The sequence below is a fragment of the Balaenoptera physalus genome (genome assembly GCF_965194825.1).
Source record: "Balaenoptera physalus genome assembly, chromosome: 2".
In the NCBI taxonomy this organism is placed as follows: Eukaryota; Metazoa; Chordata; class Mammalia; order Artiodactyla; family Balaenopteridae; genus Balaenoptera; species Balaenoptera physalus.
The window spans coordinates 13,268,321-13,283,807 of record NC_138883.1 but is presented as its reverse complement, the minus strand read 5'-3'; the positions used below and the strand labels follow the sequence as shown (position 1 = coordinate 13,283,807).

Below are 15,487 nucleotides of genomic sequence, written 5' to 3'. Positions count from 1 at the left end.
TTTTTCTAATGAAATCAAGCCTCTCTTAAAAAGTACACGCAGTTCAATCAATTTCTTTTGTGGATTTCAAAAGAGAGGCTTTATTCAGTTCAGAAATAAGGCAACAGCTGGAGAAGGAAGGCAAAGAACAAAGACTTGCAATTATTTGTAGTGTGGGATGAGAGGAGAGAGAGAAGACTGTGCAAATGCCGGGGGCGGGGGTGGGGAATGGTGGCTGAAGGGACCAGATAGGAGCAAATGCCCCCGATTTTTCCTCCAATGTTGGGGACCTTTCATTTCTACATCTCAGTGGGACTCTCCATTGGTTCACCCCGCCCTCCCCAGCTTCTCATCTGGGCCCACGTTTCCCCCAGACACACCCTCTTATCTTAATAACCTAGAACTGTCACTACTGCCCCAATCCAAACCTCACATCTCAATGTCCCACGGAAGCAGGATGCAGTCCCTGCCTCCCAAGGTAAAATCTTGCTGGCCTGAGACTTTGACTTGAGCCGCTATATCTATAGGTGCTGGTGCCCTTCCACTCCACTCAGGCCCTCGTCACAAGAGTCTCCCCTGTGGCGTCTGGAGATACTGTCATAACTCAGAGAAATGATGGAGATTTCAGGTGCTTGATGGGCTGTTGGTGGGCACATTTTGAGATAGCAGGAGTCTTCATCACGCCTTCAAGTTAAATTGCATAAGGGGCCAACTGAACCAGTGGAACAATGCATTGTTGAAAATTGGGGAGTGAGACCCTCTCTCCACTCCTCCTGGGGCCACCAAGTCAGCGGAGCAGTTTGTACAGCCATCAGGACTCTGGGCTTTCTCAGAAATGCCTGGGGACTGACCACGGCACAGTTCTCCTAAGAGGTTTGTCTGCCTTTGGGATGCTCTGGGTCCACACCCACACTCGGGGCACTGCTGAGGTGGACACCCCCTCTGGCTTGTTTCTCTGAATTCCTCGACCACCAGGATCTTAGCTTACAACTTCAGCCTGGGGCCAGCTCTCATGACAACTCCACTTACTCACATGGAATTTCCCTCCTTGCTTTTTCCCAGGGAAACCAGTTGGCCCACTGGGAAGGGATGGATAAGATATGTCAAGAGACTATTTTACTGAGCTTACCCTGGGAAAATTGGATAAATTGCTGGACGGGCACAGAGCATGCTACCCATGAAAACACCCTCCAAGATTAACTCGTACAATTTCTGGTTTCTGTGTCAACTTAAAAAAAAAACAAAACAGCCTTAAATCTGTAGATGTTTTCATCATAAAATGATTAGGAAGTGATGAGCTTTGAGTGTGTACCACCTTTGTCTTTGATGTAATTTATTTAATTGTAAGTTTATATAACTTAATTTTTAATAATGGCTGTGTTTAACCACTGGCTCACAAAAATCCCTGAAAATCAATCAGTCAGCTCCTATAAGCTCGAGTGAGCCAGCTCCAGCCTGTCTCATCCTGTCTATGCCTGTCCTCTTGCCGAAAAGACATAATTTCTTAGAAGGCAGCTTGGACGTTCTACAAGGGCAGGGAGAGTGCCCACCAGGGTGGTCATTGAAACACCTGTGTGGCCCAGAGGTCAGCAGGTACTAGGTGTGCTCAGTGCGTGCTCGCATAACAAAGGGCCATCTTTGTAAGAATGCTTGGCAAATAATAGGCTCCTGAAAATACTGGCTGTTTGGGATAATGGAATAAGAGAAAATTTAATGCAAATAGGTTTTTCTGCTTATTCATCTTTATTAGTTTAATAAAAGTAAAAGTTGTCTGTTCTGTCCTGGGCCCAGAACAAGCGTTCTCTGCATGTGGGCTGTGATGTGAGAGGAGAATGAAAGAAAATGGAGAGTAGAAGGGAGGCTGCTTGAAGCAGGAAGTAGTTTTAGAAGAATTAAGGCAAAGAAACTGATCTACCTTCTGACCTACAAAAGAGAAAAAACGAATTAAGAAGGGAGGTGACAGGGTGCGGGGTCAGTGTTTGCAAACTCATTTTAGCACACGTCCTTCACTGATAAGCGTAAGAATCTCCCTTCTTTTGTAGAGATTCTGATTTGTCCCCCTTGGCAGGTAACCGTTGCCTTAGGATGAGAATCATCCATACGCAGAAGTTCGGGGTCACCACACCAGCCCAAGGGACTTGCAGTTTTAATTATGAAAGCGTAACGTCTTTGGTCAGTTGAGCTGTTTTTACAGTGATCTCCTCCCGCCCTCATCTCCCAGGCAGAGGTTCAGGATGTGAGAGACTGAGCCCAGGGCTGGCAGGCAACACACCTGGCCTCCAGATCTGCACCTGCCATTTGACTTGCTCTGCCACCTTTGGCAAATCGCCACCCCTCGCTAAAGGGTCTCAGGTTCCTCCCCTTTCACTTCCTCACCTTTAACAAGAAAGTGAGATGGTTTTGAAGTTTCCTCTCAGCTCTAACATTCTGTCAGCCCAAGTTCATTTCTCATCCTGACCTAGATTTTAAAGATAATGTACTTAAAATATTACAAAATTTGAAAGTGATCACTTATCTCCTCCGCTTGGAACTGTCATCCCTGGCAGTGCATTGGTGGGCGTTGGGGGCTATTTTGGCGCCTGGATGTTCAGAAGAAGAGGAAGAGAGGGTGGAGAGATTACCAATTCAGTAACCTCCCCTCGACTTCTGAGGCCGAGTAGATGCTTGTCTTGAATGCCTAATCCAAATAGCTATGAGTTGTGGAGGTGTGAAAAATAGCTGCCACTTTTCTTTTCCCGAGTGCCTACTTGGAGCCATGGACTTGACATGAAATCTCTCTGATTTTCAAAACAAGCTCTCAACGTGTGCAAGATGATTCCCATTTTGTAAGTGAGCAGTGAGGTGACTTGCCCAGGCTTCCAAAGCCTGATGGAGCCAGGATTCAAACTCTAATGTGACACCAACACCTGTCTCCTTCCACTAGGCCAGTGGGGAAAAAGTGGGGTCCTGGGGCAGCAGCAGCGTCCCCTGGGAGCTTAGAAATGCAGATTCCCTAGGCCTGTGGAATCAAGAACTCTGGAGGTGGGCCCAGCAACCTGCGTTTTAACAAGCCCTCCTGGAGATTCCGATGCACACTCACATCTGAAAACCCCCTTAGATGGTAGGCTGCCCCTTGGCAGTAGCGTGGTCAGCTGTCACACTGGTATCCCCAGAAAGCCAATATTTCTGATGTTCTCACAATGATATGACACTTCCACTGGGATGTTGAAGACCACCCACCCCCTGGCAAGGGGGTAACATCCTAAAACCTTAGGGAGGTTCCAAATGCCACACAAATCATCAAGTTAGCTTCTTGAAGCATTCTTGAGTCGAGTCAAAATAAACCACCAGAAATTGTCTTTCTAATTTGACTTTCTGGCTCCAATAAATTGATCAGTACTCCTGACTTCTGGGTGTTTCCCTTATTCTTTTTTTTTTTTTTTTTTTTTTAATATTTATTTATTTATTTGGCTGCTCCGGGTCTTAGTTGCGGCATGCGGGATCTTTAGCTGTGGCATGCAAACTCTTAGTTGCAGCCTGTGGGATCTAGTTCCCTGACCAGGGATCCCCTGCATTGGGAGCACGGAGTCTTAGCCACTGGACCACCAGGGAAGTCCCCTGTTTCCCTTATTCTTACTGAAGTTTTCTGGATTCCAGAAGGAGGTGTTGGGGTGAGTTGAAATTCCTCTCATTAAAATTTCCATCTCATATCTAGTAGAGGACTTGCCTCATTTTAAGATGAGCAGATCATAATGTCTGGAATTTTGAATGTTGCTTCCTACCTGGAATCATTTCTCATACTTGCTGCCCTCTCTCTGGACTGAGGACAGGAGCCAAAAGGAAGGTGTTATTGGGAATGGAAGGCAGGCATGACTTGCAGAGGAGCAAGGGCATCCACTGGTGAAATGTGGAGGGTTAGTGGACCTTGGTTACAGCTTGGTGGGGTAGAGTAGGGGCTCACAGGCACGACACAGAGAGCATGGACTTGGGGGATTGGGCGTGGTCTGGGAGACTTGTGTGTCTGCTCTTGGGCATGAGAAGCTGCTGTGCCCTGCCCCTAGTTCCCTTTTTTTTTTTTTTAACATGTTTATTGGAGTATAATTGCTTTACAATGGTGTGTTAGTTTCTGCTGTATAACAAAGTGAATCAGCTATACGTATACATATATCCCCATATCTCCTCCCTCTTGCATATCCCTCCCACCCTCCCCATCCCACCCCTCTAGGTGGTCACAAAGCACTGAGCTGATCTCCCTGTGCTATGCGGCTGCTTCCCACTAGCTATCTGTTTTACATTTGGTTGTGTATATATGTCCAGGCCACTCTCTCACTTTGTCCCAGCTTACCCTTCCCCCTCCCCGTGTCCTCAAGTCCATTCTCTACATCTGCGTCTTTTGTCCTGCCCCTAGGTTCTTCAGAACCTTTTTTTTTTTTTTTTAGATTCCATATATATGTGTTAGCATATGGTATTTGTTTTTCTCTTTCTGACTTACTTCACTCTGTATGACAGACTCTAGGTCCCTCCACCTCACTACAAATAACTCAATTTCGTTTCTTTTTATGGCTGAGTAATATTCTATTGTATATATGTGGCACATCTTCTTTATCCATTCATCTGTCGATGGACATTTAGGTTGCTTCCATGTCCTGGCTATTGTAAATAATGCTGCAATGAACATTGTGGTACATGACTATTTTTGAATTATGGTTTTCTCAGGGTATATGCACAGTAGTGGGATTGCTGGATCATATGGTAGCTCTATTTTTAGTTTTTTAAGGAACCTCCATATTGTTCTCCATAGTGGCTGTATCAATTTACATTCCAACCAACAGTGCAGGAGGGTTCCCTTTTCTCCACACCCTCTCCAGCATTTACTGTTTGTAGATTTTTTGATGCTCTCCCCCTAGTTCTTGATCTCGAAGGTGCACAGATACCTCTGGGTTTCCCTCTGGATGGAGGATGAACAACCCAGCGCTGGGGCTCCATTCCTGCCGGCTGCCTGGGGAGCTTCCGCCAGTCACCAAGCCTCCACCCACCTGGCCTTGCTGTCCCCAGCGCCGATGAAGTTGCTGCGGTAAATCCTCACACCACGTAGGCTGGCTTCATTTCAAATTCCTGGCCTCAGGCTGCAAATGGGCTATGACACCGCCTAGGAATCCTACCCTCTCCTCCTTTTAGCTTGCTTTGCTCCAACACAGTATTGTGCCTTTCCTCCCTCGTCCTCCTTGCTCTCCATCCCAGCTCTGCTGCTGGCCCAGCCACAGGCTTGACTGGGAAAACAGAAGCCAACAGATGGAAGCCCCTCCTCTTGCCACCACCGAAAGTACACACCTTCCTATGTCTACCCTGACAGCAGGCCTCTCTTTCTACTCTTATGCTGGAGTAAGTGTCTCTGCTCCTTTCATAGGCAAGTCCTTCAACATGTGATCTGGATCCTATTCGTTTTTTTGCCTATCCCCAAAAATCACACCTACTGTTTCTCTCTCTGTCTCTCCTTCATCAACAAATTTTCACTCTCCTGGATCAATGTCATCAACCTATAAGCCTTCTCTGCTGTTTCATATATATGTGTGTATATATATATATATATATATATATATATATATATATATATATATAAATATACATACACACATAGATACATAATGAGAGTTTTAAAACTTTCATATATATGTGTATATGAATGTATATTTACATACATATACATACCTATATATAACTCATATATACATATGAGTTTTAAAAACAACCACAAAGGGACTTCCCTGGTGGTCCGGTGGCTAAGGCTCCACGCTCCCAGTGCAGGGGACCCGGGTTCAATCCCTGGTCAGGGAACTAGATTCCGCATGGCGCAACTGAAAAAAACGGTTCCCGCAGGCTGCAACTAAAGATCCCGCACGCGGCAATGAAGGTCCCGCGTGCCGCAGCTAAGACCCAGCGCAGCCAAATGAATAATGAATATTTAAAAACAACAACAACAACAAACATGTCCCTTGGCCCTGCCTGCCACCTCCAGCCCCACCTCATTTCTGGCTTTCTCCTCTCCCTCACCTCCCCTTCTCTCCTCTACTTATTCCAGGTTAGATTCTGCCCCCACCACTCTCAAAGCAGTAGTTCTCAACCAGGAGCACTTTTGTCCCCCAGGAGACTTCTGGTAACGTCTGGAAACAGTTTTGGTTGTCACTACTCGGGGAGGGGTGCTACTGGCATCCAGCAGGTGGGGACCAGGACTGCTGCAGAACATTCTGCAGTGCACAGGCCAGCCCCCCGCAACACAGAATTCTGTGGCCACAGATGACAATAGTGCAGCAGTTGAGAAAGCCTGATAAAGAGACTCCTCTTGTCAGAGTCACTAAGAGCTTCCATGACGCCACGTCTGAGAAACTCTCTTATGTGCTTATCACACGCAGTCCTGCTCTCTTGAGTTCCATGACTCCTCTCTCTCTCTTGGTTTTCCACCTATACTTTGGGCCATTCATGTGCACAATCCTCTTCTACCTGACTCAGTCCTGGGCTTTCTTCTGTCCTCCTAATTGGTCCATCCAGTGGCTTCATATCATTTCCAAGCTGACTCTGGAGCCTGACTGTGAGTCCCAGCTCTCAGCTTCCCAACTATGTGTCCATAGTAACAGTTTCTTCTCTGTTACTTGGCAGCCTCAGTTTCTTCTTCAGTAAAATGGGGCTGATGATAATAGCACTGTAGTGCACAGAATAACTGAAGGAGGAAATCCAAATAAATGCACAGCAGAGAGTTTAATGCATGCTAGCTATTGTTATTTTTACTTATGACTCTAAGACATAAAAATTGCATATTTTTTACTTTTCACCAGAGAGCTCAGGAACAGATAATGAAGACTCACCAGATCAAACTGAGACAGGTGTTAAGTTCAATCAAATTAAAAACAAAAACGAAAACTGCCTGAGGACGAGCCGTGTGCCAGGCACAGTACTAAGACTGGGGATTTATGGTGCAAGGCAGGATTGCTCCCTGGAGAACTTATCTGCAGTGAGTACACTGGAGAGAAACATAGAAGAATACATGCAGGTGTTGGGCAGCATACGATAGGTGCCCAATTATTGAGAGACAGTAGTTTTCAAAGAGGATTTCATGAAACCGACTCTTTAGAGATGTTTCAACAGGGTCCTCAAACTTTTGAATTCAAATTTCCTTTTTTAAAAATTGAGGCATAACTGACGTATAACATTATGTTAGTTTCCGGTATACAATGTAATGATTCAGTAGTCAAATTTCTATTTTAAAGTGTATTTTAAATTGTTGTAAGTTGTAATAAAAATTTTAAAACGGTAATAATACATTAAGCTTTAGTTTGGGTCAATAGATTTTGTCCAGGCCATAATGAAGGGTCTCTTTCCATTTCTTTTCAATAAAAGAAAATCTCCGTTTGTCTAAATAAGAGTTGCAAGAAGAAATATTTTATTTTGGTTTGTTTAACAGCTTTACTGGAGATATAATTCACCCATTTAAAGTTTTGTTGTTGTTGTTTTTTTTTAACAGTTACAGATTGCAACTGCAATTCTTATCTTAATGAATCCATATTCTCTTGAGTTTGTGCAGTCATAGAAAATGCAAATACAAAGTGAAATGAAGATACTGCAAGGTGGTACCTGATGCCCACAGGTGTCCATAATATCAATTTTCAAATGTTTATGTTCAAGCAAACCAAAATATTTCCTTTGGCTGCCTTTCTAAGTAATTATATAAATTTGACTGTATATAATGTATATTTCATACTAACTAAAAAACTTCATTTATCTGCTTTATATACTGAGGGTGTACATAAGAGCTAGACTGAAGAGATTCAATTTTACCAATGCTAGTTGAGTATGTGCCACATACCAGGCCCCGTTCTAGGCTCTGGAACTCGGCCATGAACAAACAGACATCAGGCCCTTCTCTCATGAAGCTTAGATTGTAGTGCAATAACTGGAGAGAAATAAATGAATGGAACATCAGATGGCGATACCTGCTGTGAAAAACCAAAGCAGGCTGAGAGGGGTCAGGAGCTGGGTGGGGAAGGGGCAAGAGACAGCCAACAGGCCAGTGAGGTGAGCACGGAAGTGCAGGTGAAATTTTGGTAATTTGCTCATCGTGGATTTTTTGCATTAATTTTTTTTTTTTTTTAAATCAGTACTTATCTCGGTTACCGAGTTATTTGGTGCCCTTTTACCTTTTGTACTAGTTTCACCCTGGTTTCAGCCCCAGAAGCGGAGTGTGTGTAAATGGAGTCGTAGTCACTAGAGGAGGGCCTCAGATGCCTGACTAAGTCTTCAGACTTTACTCTGTGGTCTCTGGAAAGGCCACTGAAGGGTCTGGAGCAAATAGATGATGTGACCAAAATACCACCTGGGGACTGTTGGTCCGGAAGCATGTGGAGAACGGCGGGGGCAAGAAGAGACCAGAGCACCGGGACCAGTCGGGAAATTTATTGTGATGGTCTGGGCCCGGGTGTTGGAACAGAAGGCAATGGAAAGAAAAGCTGGTGGCCCCGCACCTTTCATGTGCCTTTGCCTGCCTTAAACCATCCCCAGAAGCCAACATTTCCCAAACAACTGCAGACGTAATGAGTGGCAGCCTCTTGCCTCTTTCTGTTTTTAATGTGGTTGATCTGTGCAAAACAGGAAGGGCTACCGTGACAATGACATTATTTGTGGCTGAGAAATGTTCTTTTGAAAACTATGAAAACCACTGGTCCCTTGTGCTGAAGCTCAGCTGTGCTTGATGAGTCTCCCATTGGCTGGGCCCTATTCCAACAGGCGCCATGATTTCCTTCTGCTCTGCCAGCAGAATGGACTCAAGAGCTGCTCTGTTCCTAGGACAGGGGACGAGGTTGCTTACTTAGCCTTTCAGGAACTTCCAGCGGTGTGGGGCCCTGGCACTGCAGAGAGCGAGGCTGGCTGAGTGCCCACCAGGCCCTGTGAAAGCAGAGAGATTTACAAGGAGGTCACAGGAAACCCTCCCCTGCCCCAGGGTTTGGTCCTACACAAACATTTCAGTTTGAGGTAGTGGCTGCAGGATGGGGGATCTCAGAGGAAAGGTAGTTTCCTGAGACAGAGGCAGACGAGAATGTGCAGCGGACACCGAGCTAGAGTTGGGGGACCAGCCCCTTAAGCAGGAAATTCTAGTCTTCTGTTAGGTTGAATCTGGATTTCTCGTTTTGATTCACCCTGCTGGCCTCACTCATCTGAACTTCTCTAATCATTTTCTAAAAATCACATTTCATTAAGCCATGAAGGCATTCTTTTAGAGAGTGGTCTTTTGGAATCAGAGCCTGGTTTGAAGCCTGACTCCATGGCTTCCTAGCTGTGTAACTTCATGCAGGTTGTTTAACCTCTCTGAGCCTCAGTTCCCTCATGGAATTTCCATGAGGATGAAATGCAATTACATATATAAAGGACCCAGCAATAGTCAAATCCCTGCTCCACCACTTGCTATCTGTATGGCCACGGGCAAGACACTTAGCCAACCCCTCAGAGCTTCAGTTTTCTCATCCTTGGTATGGGAATAATAATAGTGTCTACTTCAGAGCATAGCTGTCTGGATCAAATGAGACTAACCCCTAAATTAGATAAACCATGAACATGGCATATAATAGGAACTCAGTAAATGGTTACTATAATTACTAGTATGGTTGGAAATGGTAGCTATTATTAATGTAACTGTGGGATAACGTGGAATAAACACAGGAGCAAGTTTAATTCTCAGGACCTCAGTGAAATATTTCAGAACTCCCTTTCCATCTCCTCTGGTTCCCTTGATTCATTCATTCAGCAAGTGTTTATTGAGCATCTACTATGTGCCAGTCACTTTGCTAGGCACAGGGGACACGGCAGCCAGCAAAACAGGCATATTTCCTGCTCTCATGCAACCTAATGTCTAGTGGAAGAGTCAGACAGTCAAATAATTTTATGGGTTTAGAATTCCTTAAAGTAATGAGTGCTTTGAAGGAAAAGTTTGGCAGCTTTGAGAGTTTATAACAGGAGGTGCTGCCTTGGTCTGGTGGGTCAGGGTGACTTCTAGAGGAAGTAAAGCACTGAAGATGAGGGAAGTGACTAAGCCTGTCCCGCTGTCCCTCCCTGGACCTGTGGGGCCTCTGAGGCCTGGCTGTCTTTATGCCCTGGCTGCCCTAGACTCTGGGCGCCTCATCCCACAGGTGTAAGTTTCAGACTGTAGTACTCAGCCATCTGCCTCCGTCCCTCTCCCTTGGAGAGCTGGAGCAGTTACTTGGAGGAGATCAGCGGTGCAAAAGCCCTTTGTAGAAAGGCAAAGGTGTGTAATACCTGAGAAGGTGGAGACCCAGATGGAGACAGCCTGAACAGGAAACCAGAGGCCAAGTCCTTCCCAGCTACCTTTGTGGACCCAGTGTCGTGGTCCGAAAACGGGTTGGAAAAGAATTTCCAGACACAAGGCAGAATGTAAAGAAGACAGAATTTATTAGAGGGAAGGGTTGCTGCCAGAACAGCGGGCAGACTTCCTAGTAGTCTGGGAGGGTTGAGCCCGAACATGTGCTATTGATCAGTTTTTATAGCCAGAAAACAAAGGAATAGTCCGAGGTGAAAATTTCGTTTACTGATTGGTTGAGGCACATATACCTTCCTTCTATAGCGTGAGAGTGGGACAGGGCAGATGCCTTTCCTTATTTGGAACGGGTCCTCTTGCCCAGGTGGGCGTCACCCAGGTGGGCCCAGGAATTTCGTAACCATCACAACATTGTGGGGAGGGTGATTAAGAGTCCCCGTAGGGGGTGTAACGCTGACAATTTTACAGGCAGGGTGGACCTTTGTCCTTGAAGCACCATTGTCCTTGGAGCACCAACCCAGCACACACGGGAGCTTGCATTTTTCCCCGCCCTAACTTAAATTTCCTGGGGCTGACTTAAAAAACAAGGTACTGAGGGTGCTGGCTGCCGGATGCCGGTTTCTCCTGGGGGTTTCGGGGCGGGCCCGAGATACTCCACCTCAGTGGAGCCAAAGCAGAAAATAGACTTTGATCTCTCTTCAGTGGTTTGCAGAAATCTTGATTCCAACCAGAGGCCTAATCCCTCAGCCTTGCCGTTGTCGGAGATGACCATTTCTGGAAGCTTCACATCTAATTCAGGTTGAGGTGTCTCTTTAGGAAAAGTATCTTGAATTCCAATTTCTATCACACACTGAATCCCTTCAATTGCCTTCCCTCTCCTCAACTTTTAAATAGCTACAATTACCTGGCATACGATAGCTACCTGGGTTTAAATTTTTTTTTTTTGAGGAGGCCTCATTTTAGCTAAGCAATTGCAAACAATAGCTGATTATACTTCTAAATTCTTTTGACACAAGCAATTGCTTCTTTTGCAAAGCAGGCTCTGATGCTATCTGAATACTGTAATATTTCTCTCCCTTAGCAGTTTTGCCTGGATCTCACCCACTGAAAAACCAACTGTAAATATTTGACATTCCTTGCCCCTCTGGTCATCCACACAGTTTAACCTTCTGGGGCTCTGCATTTCAGCTTTAAGCCTCAAGGAAAATGGAAAGGCTGGGGCATGTTTCTGGCCCTGAAGCTCTGCTTCTTTATAAACAGTCATCCCCTGAGGGGTGCAGGTTAGGGTGTTGCCACAAAGTTTCTAATAGTTTTTGTGTGTGAGAGAAAATATAGGTAACATAACATTTACCATTTCAGACATTTTTAAGTGTAAAATTCAATGGCATTAAGTATATTCACAATGTTGTGCAACCTTCACCCCTGTCCATTTCCAAAACGTTTTCATCATCCCCTATAGAAGCTCTGTACCCATTGAACAGTAACTCCCCATTATTCTCTCCCCCAGCCCCTGGTACCCACCATTCTATTGATACTTTCTGTCTCTATGAATTTGCCAATTCTAGGTGTCTCATATAAGTAGAATTAGACAATATCTGTCCTTTTGTGACTGGCTTATTTCACTTAGCATAATGCCTTCAAGCTTCATCCATATTGTAGCCCGAATCAGAACTTTTTCATGGCTGAATAGAGTTCTATTGTACGTTTATGCCACTTGTTGTGTATCCATTCATCTGTCGATGGACTCGGGTTGTTTCCATTGGCTGTTGTCTAATAACCTTTAACGTAATAGGTGGGATCTGGCTCCTCTGTGACCTAGGACTGAAGCAGGAGATAGATGGGCTCCAGGTTAGACATTTAAAATCAGCCTCCTGGGACTTCCCTGGTGGTGCAGTGGTTAAGAATCCGCCTGCCAATGCAGGGCACACGGGTTCGAGCCCTGGTCCGGGAAGATCCCACATGCCACGGAGCAAGTAAGCCCGTGTGCCACAACTACTGAGCCTGCGCTCTGGAGCCGGAGAGCCACAACTACTGAGCCCGCGCGCCTAGAGCCTGTGCTCCACAACAAGAGAAGCCACCGCAATGAGAAGCCCGCGCACTGCAACAAAGAGTAGCCCCCGCTCGCCGCAACTAGAGAAAGCCCACGCGCAGCAACGAAGACCCAACACAGCCAAAAATAAATAAATAAATAAATACATAAATAAATACATAAATAAATTTATTAAAAAAAAAATCAGCCCCCCGTTTCCTCTCCGAAATGGAAGTAACAACAGAAACAGGGTAAATAGCCAAGCTTTGTCTCCTGTGGACGCCTTAAGATAACAGTCACGGCAGGGACAGAGGAGGGCTAAACCCTGTCTGAGAAAAAGATCAAGAGGTCACATATTTCCTGTCCTTGGGGCAAGGGAAACACTACACATGCGCAGAAAGGCTCCTTGGGGGTCAAAAAGGAGGGGGCACCACCCCATAATATGTGATGCTAAGGCCGTCCCATAGGCCTCTTGGCTGAAACCCATCTTGGAAAAAAGTTGTGCACACATGTTGAGGAGAGTCCTAGGGCAGGTCGGGTGTGGAAAAAGAAACCAGGTAATTGGACAAGGTAAACAAGACCCGGAAGAACCGCCCTATATGCATGACTTAAGCGCCTCTTCACTGCGCTCCTCCTCGTTGGGGAGGACGCCCACACCCTTGCTCCCCGGGTGTGCATCTCTGCCTTGCTTCTGTCTTAACGAAACAGTTTCTCTGTGTGCTCTCCCACTTGTTGTTGTGCCATGTCTCTAATAATAAACTTTGCGCCTGTTTTCACAGTTTTTGCCTCCATGAGAAATGCATTTTTCACTGGGGGCAAGAGGCAGGGGGTGTGGTGGCTAGGATTCCTGGTTTTCATCCAGGCTACCCAGCTTCAATTCCTGGGCAGGGAATTAAGATCTCACTTCACACCACCACTCACCGCTGCCTCTCTGAGATCAGGACCAATTTAACAACTACCTTTCGATTTACTTTATTTCATTCTCTGGAAATAGGATATCAAACAGTATGACTTGGACCCAGGGCTGGGTAGGCAAGCTAGGACTGGAGAGGGGGAAGCATGGGTAGCTTGTTTAGGTATGGACCTTTGCAGAGCTGGTCAGAGATAGCACCCTGGGTGGGTGGGGCTGTATGACACAGGGTTTCTGATTCTATAAGAAAAGAGACCTTTCATTTAAACCCATTCATTTATCTGTTCATTCATTAACTCACTCATTCCAGTATTATTGAATGAGGTAGTGAGCTCAGCCTGCCCCGAGCTTCCAACCACTAGAGGCAGAGAGACAAGTAAATCGCTACTGACAACACCTAAGGGTGAGGGTTTGGGGAGGAAAAGAATGGCAGGCTGTGGGAACACAGAGGGGGCCCCTCACCTGTCCCTGGGAGCCAGGAAAGGCTTCGGAGGAAGTCAGACCTGTGTCAAGTCATAAGAAGGGGGAAAAAGTTAGCCAGGTGGAGGAAGAGGTCAGGAAGAGTGAGCCAGGCCTATGGAGGGACGGGCCAGGGCCTGGATCTGAAAGGGAGGGCCTGCAGTGGGCTTAGGTGTATGACTTGTGTTTTGAGGTGAGGGTGCTAAGATTCATGAAAGGCCGGAAAAGTGAAGCCACAGGTGCGGGCAGAGATCATTTGGTGAGGGACCTCGGATGGTGTTTGGGCTTAATCCTGGGGCAGAAGAGAAGTCCTGATGGCTTTGAAGTAGGAGAGGGACAGATCAGAAGAAAGAGATCCTGTTCTTCCCTTGAAGAAGGCATCTAACAGAAAATCACAGGAGCCGACATCTGTGTGCTTTCCGAGTACAAGGTGCTGCTGTAGTACTTCAGGCTTATTATCTCAGTTAATCCTCACAACAGCTGACCAAGATGAACGAAAGGGAAATGGAGGCCTAGAGAGAAGCTCACCAAGGGCTCCAAGTGGGGGTGGCAGGATGCAGACCCAGCCATCAACTCGGCTCTTCAGTGTGGTCCGTGGACCAGAGGCAACTGCATCTCCTGGGAGCTTGTTAGAAATGCAGAACCTCAGCCCCACCCCAGACCTTCTGGATCAGAGCCTGCATTTTCACAGGATCCCCATGTGATTCTTGAGCACGCTGAAGTTTGAAAAGCACTGATGGTGATTCCCAAAACATTAGATTCTCCTGGGCAGTTTTGAAAATCTTTGGTGCCCAGGTTGCGCTCCCAGATCAATTACATCAGAATTTCTGGGGCTATCAACACACAACTGGTTTAATAATACGTGGTGTATATATATATATATATATATATATATATATATATACACACACACACACAATGGAATATCACTTAGCCATAAAAAGAATGAAATATTGCCATTTGCAGCAATGGGGATGAACCTAGAGAATATCATACTAAGTAAGTCAGATAAAGACAAATATTATGATATCACTTGTATGTGGAATCAAAAAAATAATACAAAGGAATCTACATACAAAACAGAAACAGAACAGACTCACAAACAGAAAACAAACTTATGGTTACCAAAGGGGGAAGGGGTAGGGGAGGATAAATTAGGAGTATGAGGTTAACAGATACAAACTACTATACATAAAATAGATAAGCAACAAGGATATACTATATAGCACAGAGAACTATATTCAATATCTTATAATAACTATAATGGAAAATAGTCTGAAAAAAAAATATATATATATATTACTGAATCACTTTGCTGTATACCTAAAACTAACACAATATTGTGTATCAGTTGTATTTCAATTAAAAAGAAAGAATTTCTGGGGCATCAGGATTTTTCAAAGTTCCCTGGGTGACGTCAGTCAAGCTCTTGCATTATGTGTCCCTGTTTCCAGGGAGGGCAGGCTAACTCCTGCAGAGAAACTAGGCACAAGCTGGTAGCATCCGCCCAGCCGCCGGGGGCTCTGCGGCTTTAAAAACTGGGGCCGGCTGCCCGCCTAGGAGGCCACCGGCCAGCGCACAGGCCACGTGAGCACGGGCTGCTGAGCAAGGCTGCGACAGTCTGCGCTGGGGCTGGTCTGGGCTTGCAGACCCGAGCCCTGCAGAACAACCCGGGTGGTGGGTGGTGCGGGCGAGCTGAAGAAAGGGGACCTTTGTGCCTTTTTGAGGGAAGCATACATTTTTGCAAGGAGGTGGAAACAAAGAGAGGAACTGTAGCCCTAGTCCAGACGTCCCAAGCAAACAGTAAGTCAGG

At 45.8% G+C, this 15,487-nt stretch overlaps 1 protein-coding gene across 1 annotated transcript in view; it reads left to right on the top strand.

Moving 5' to 3' along the window:
- The first annotated feature begins 318 nt into the window (after positions 1–318).
- DGLUCY (D-glutamate cyclase) overlaps positions 319–15,487 on the top strand; it is a 99,097-nt gene continuing 83,928 nt past the window's right edge. Inside the window, 1 exon segment of the mRNA XM_082450893.1 lies at positions 319–15,477. The gene's annotated coding sequence lies outside the window, so the exon portion shown is untranslated.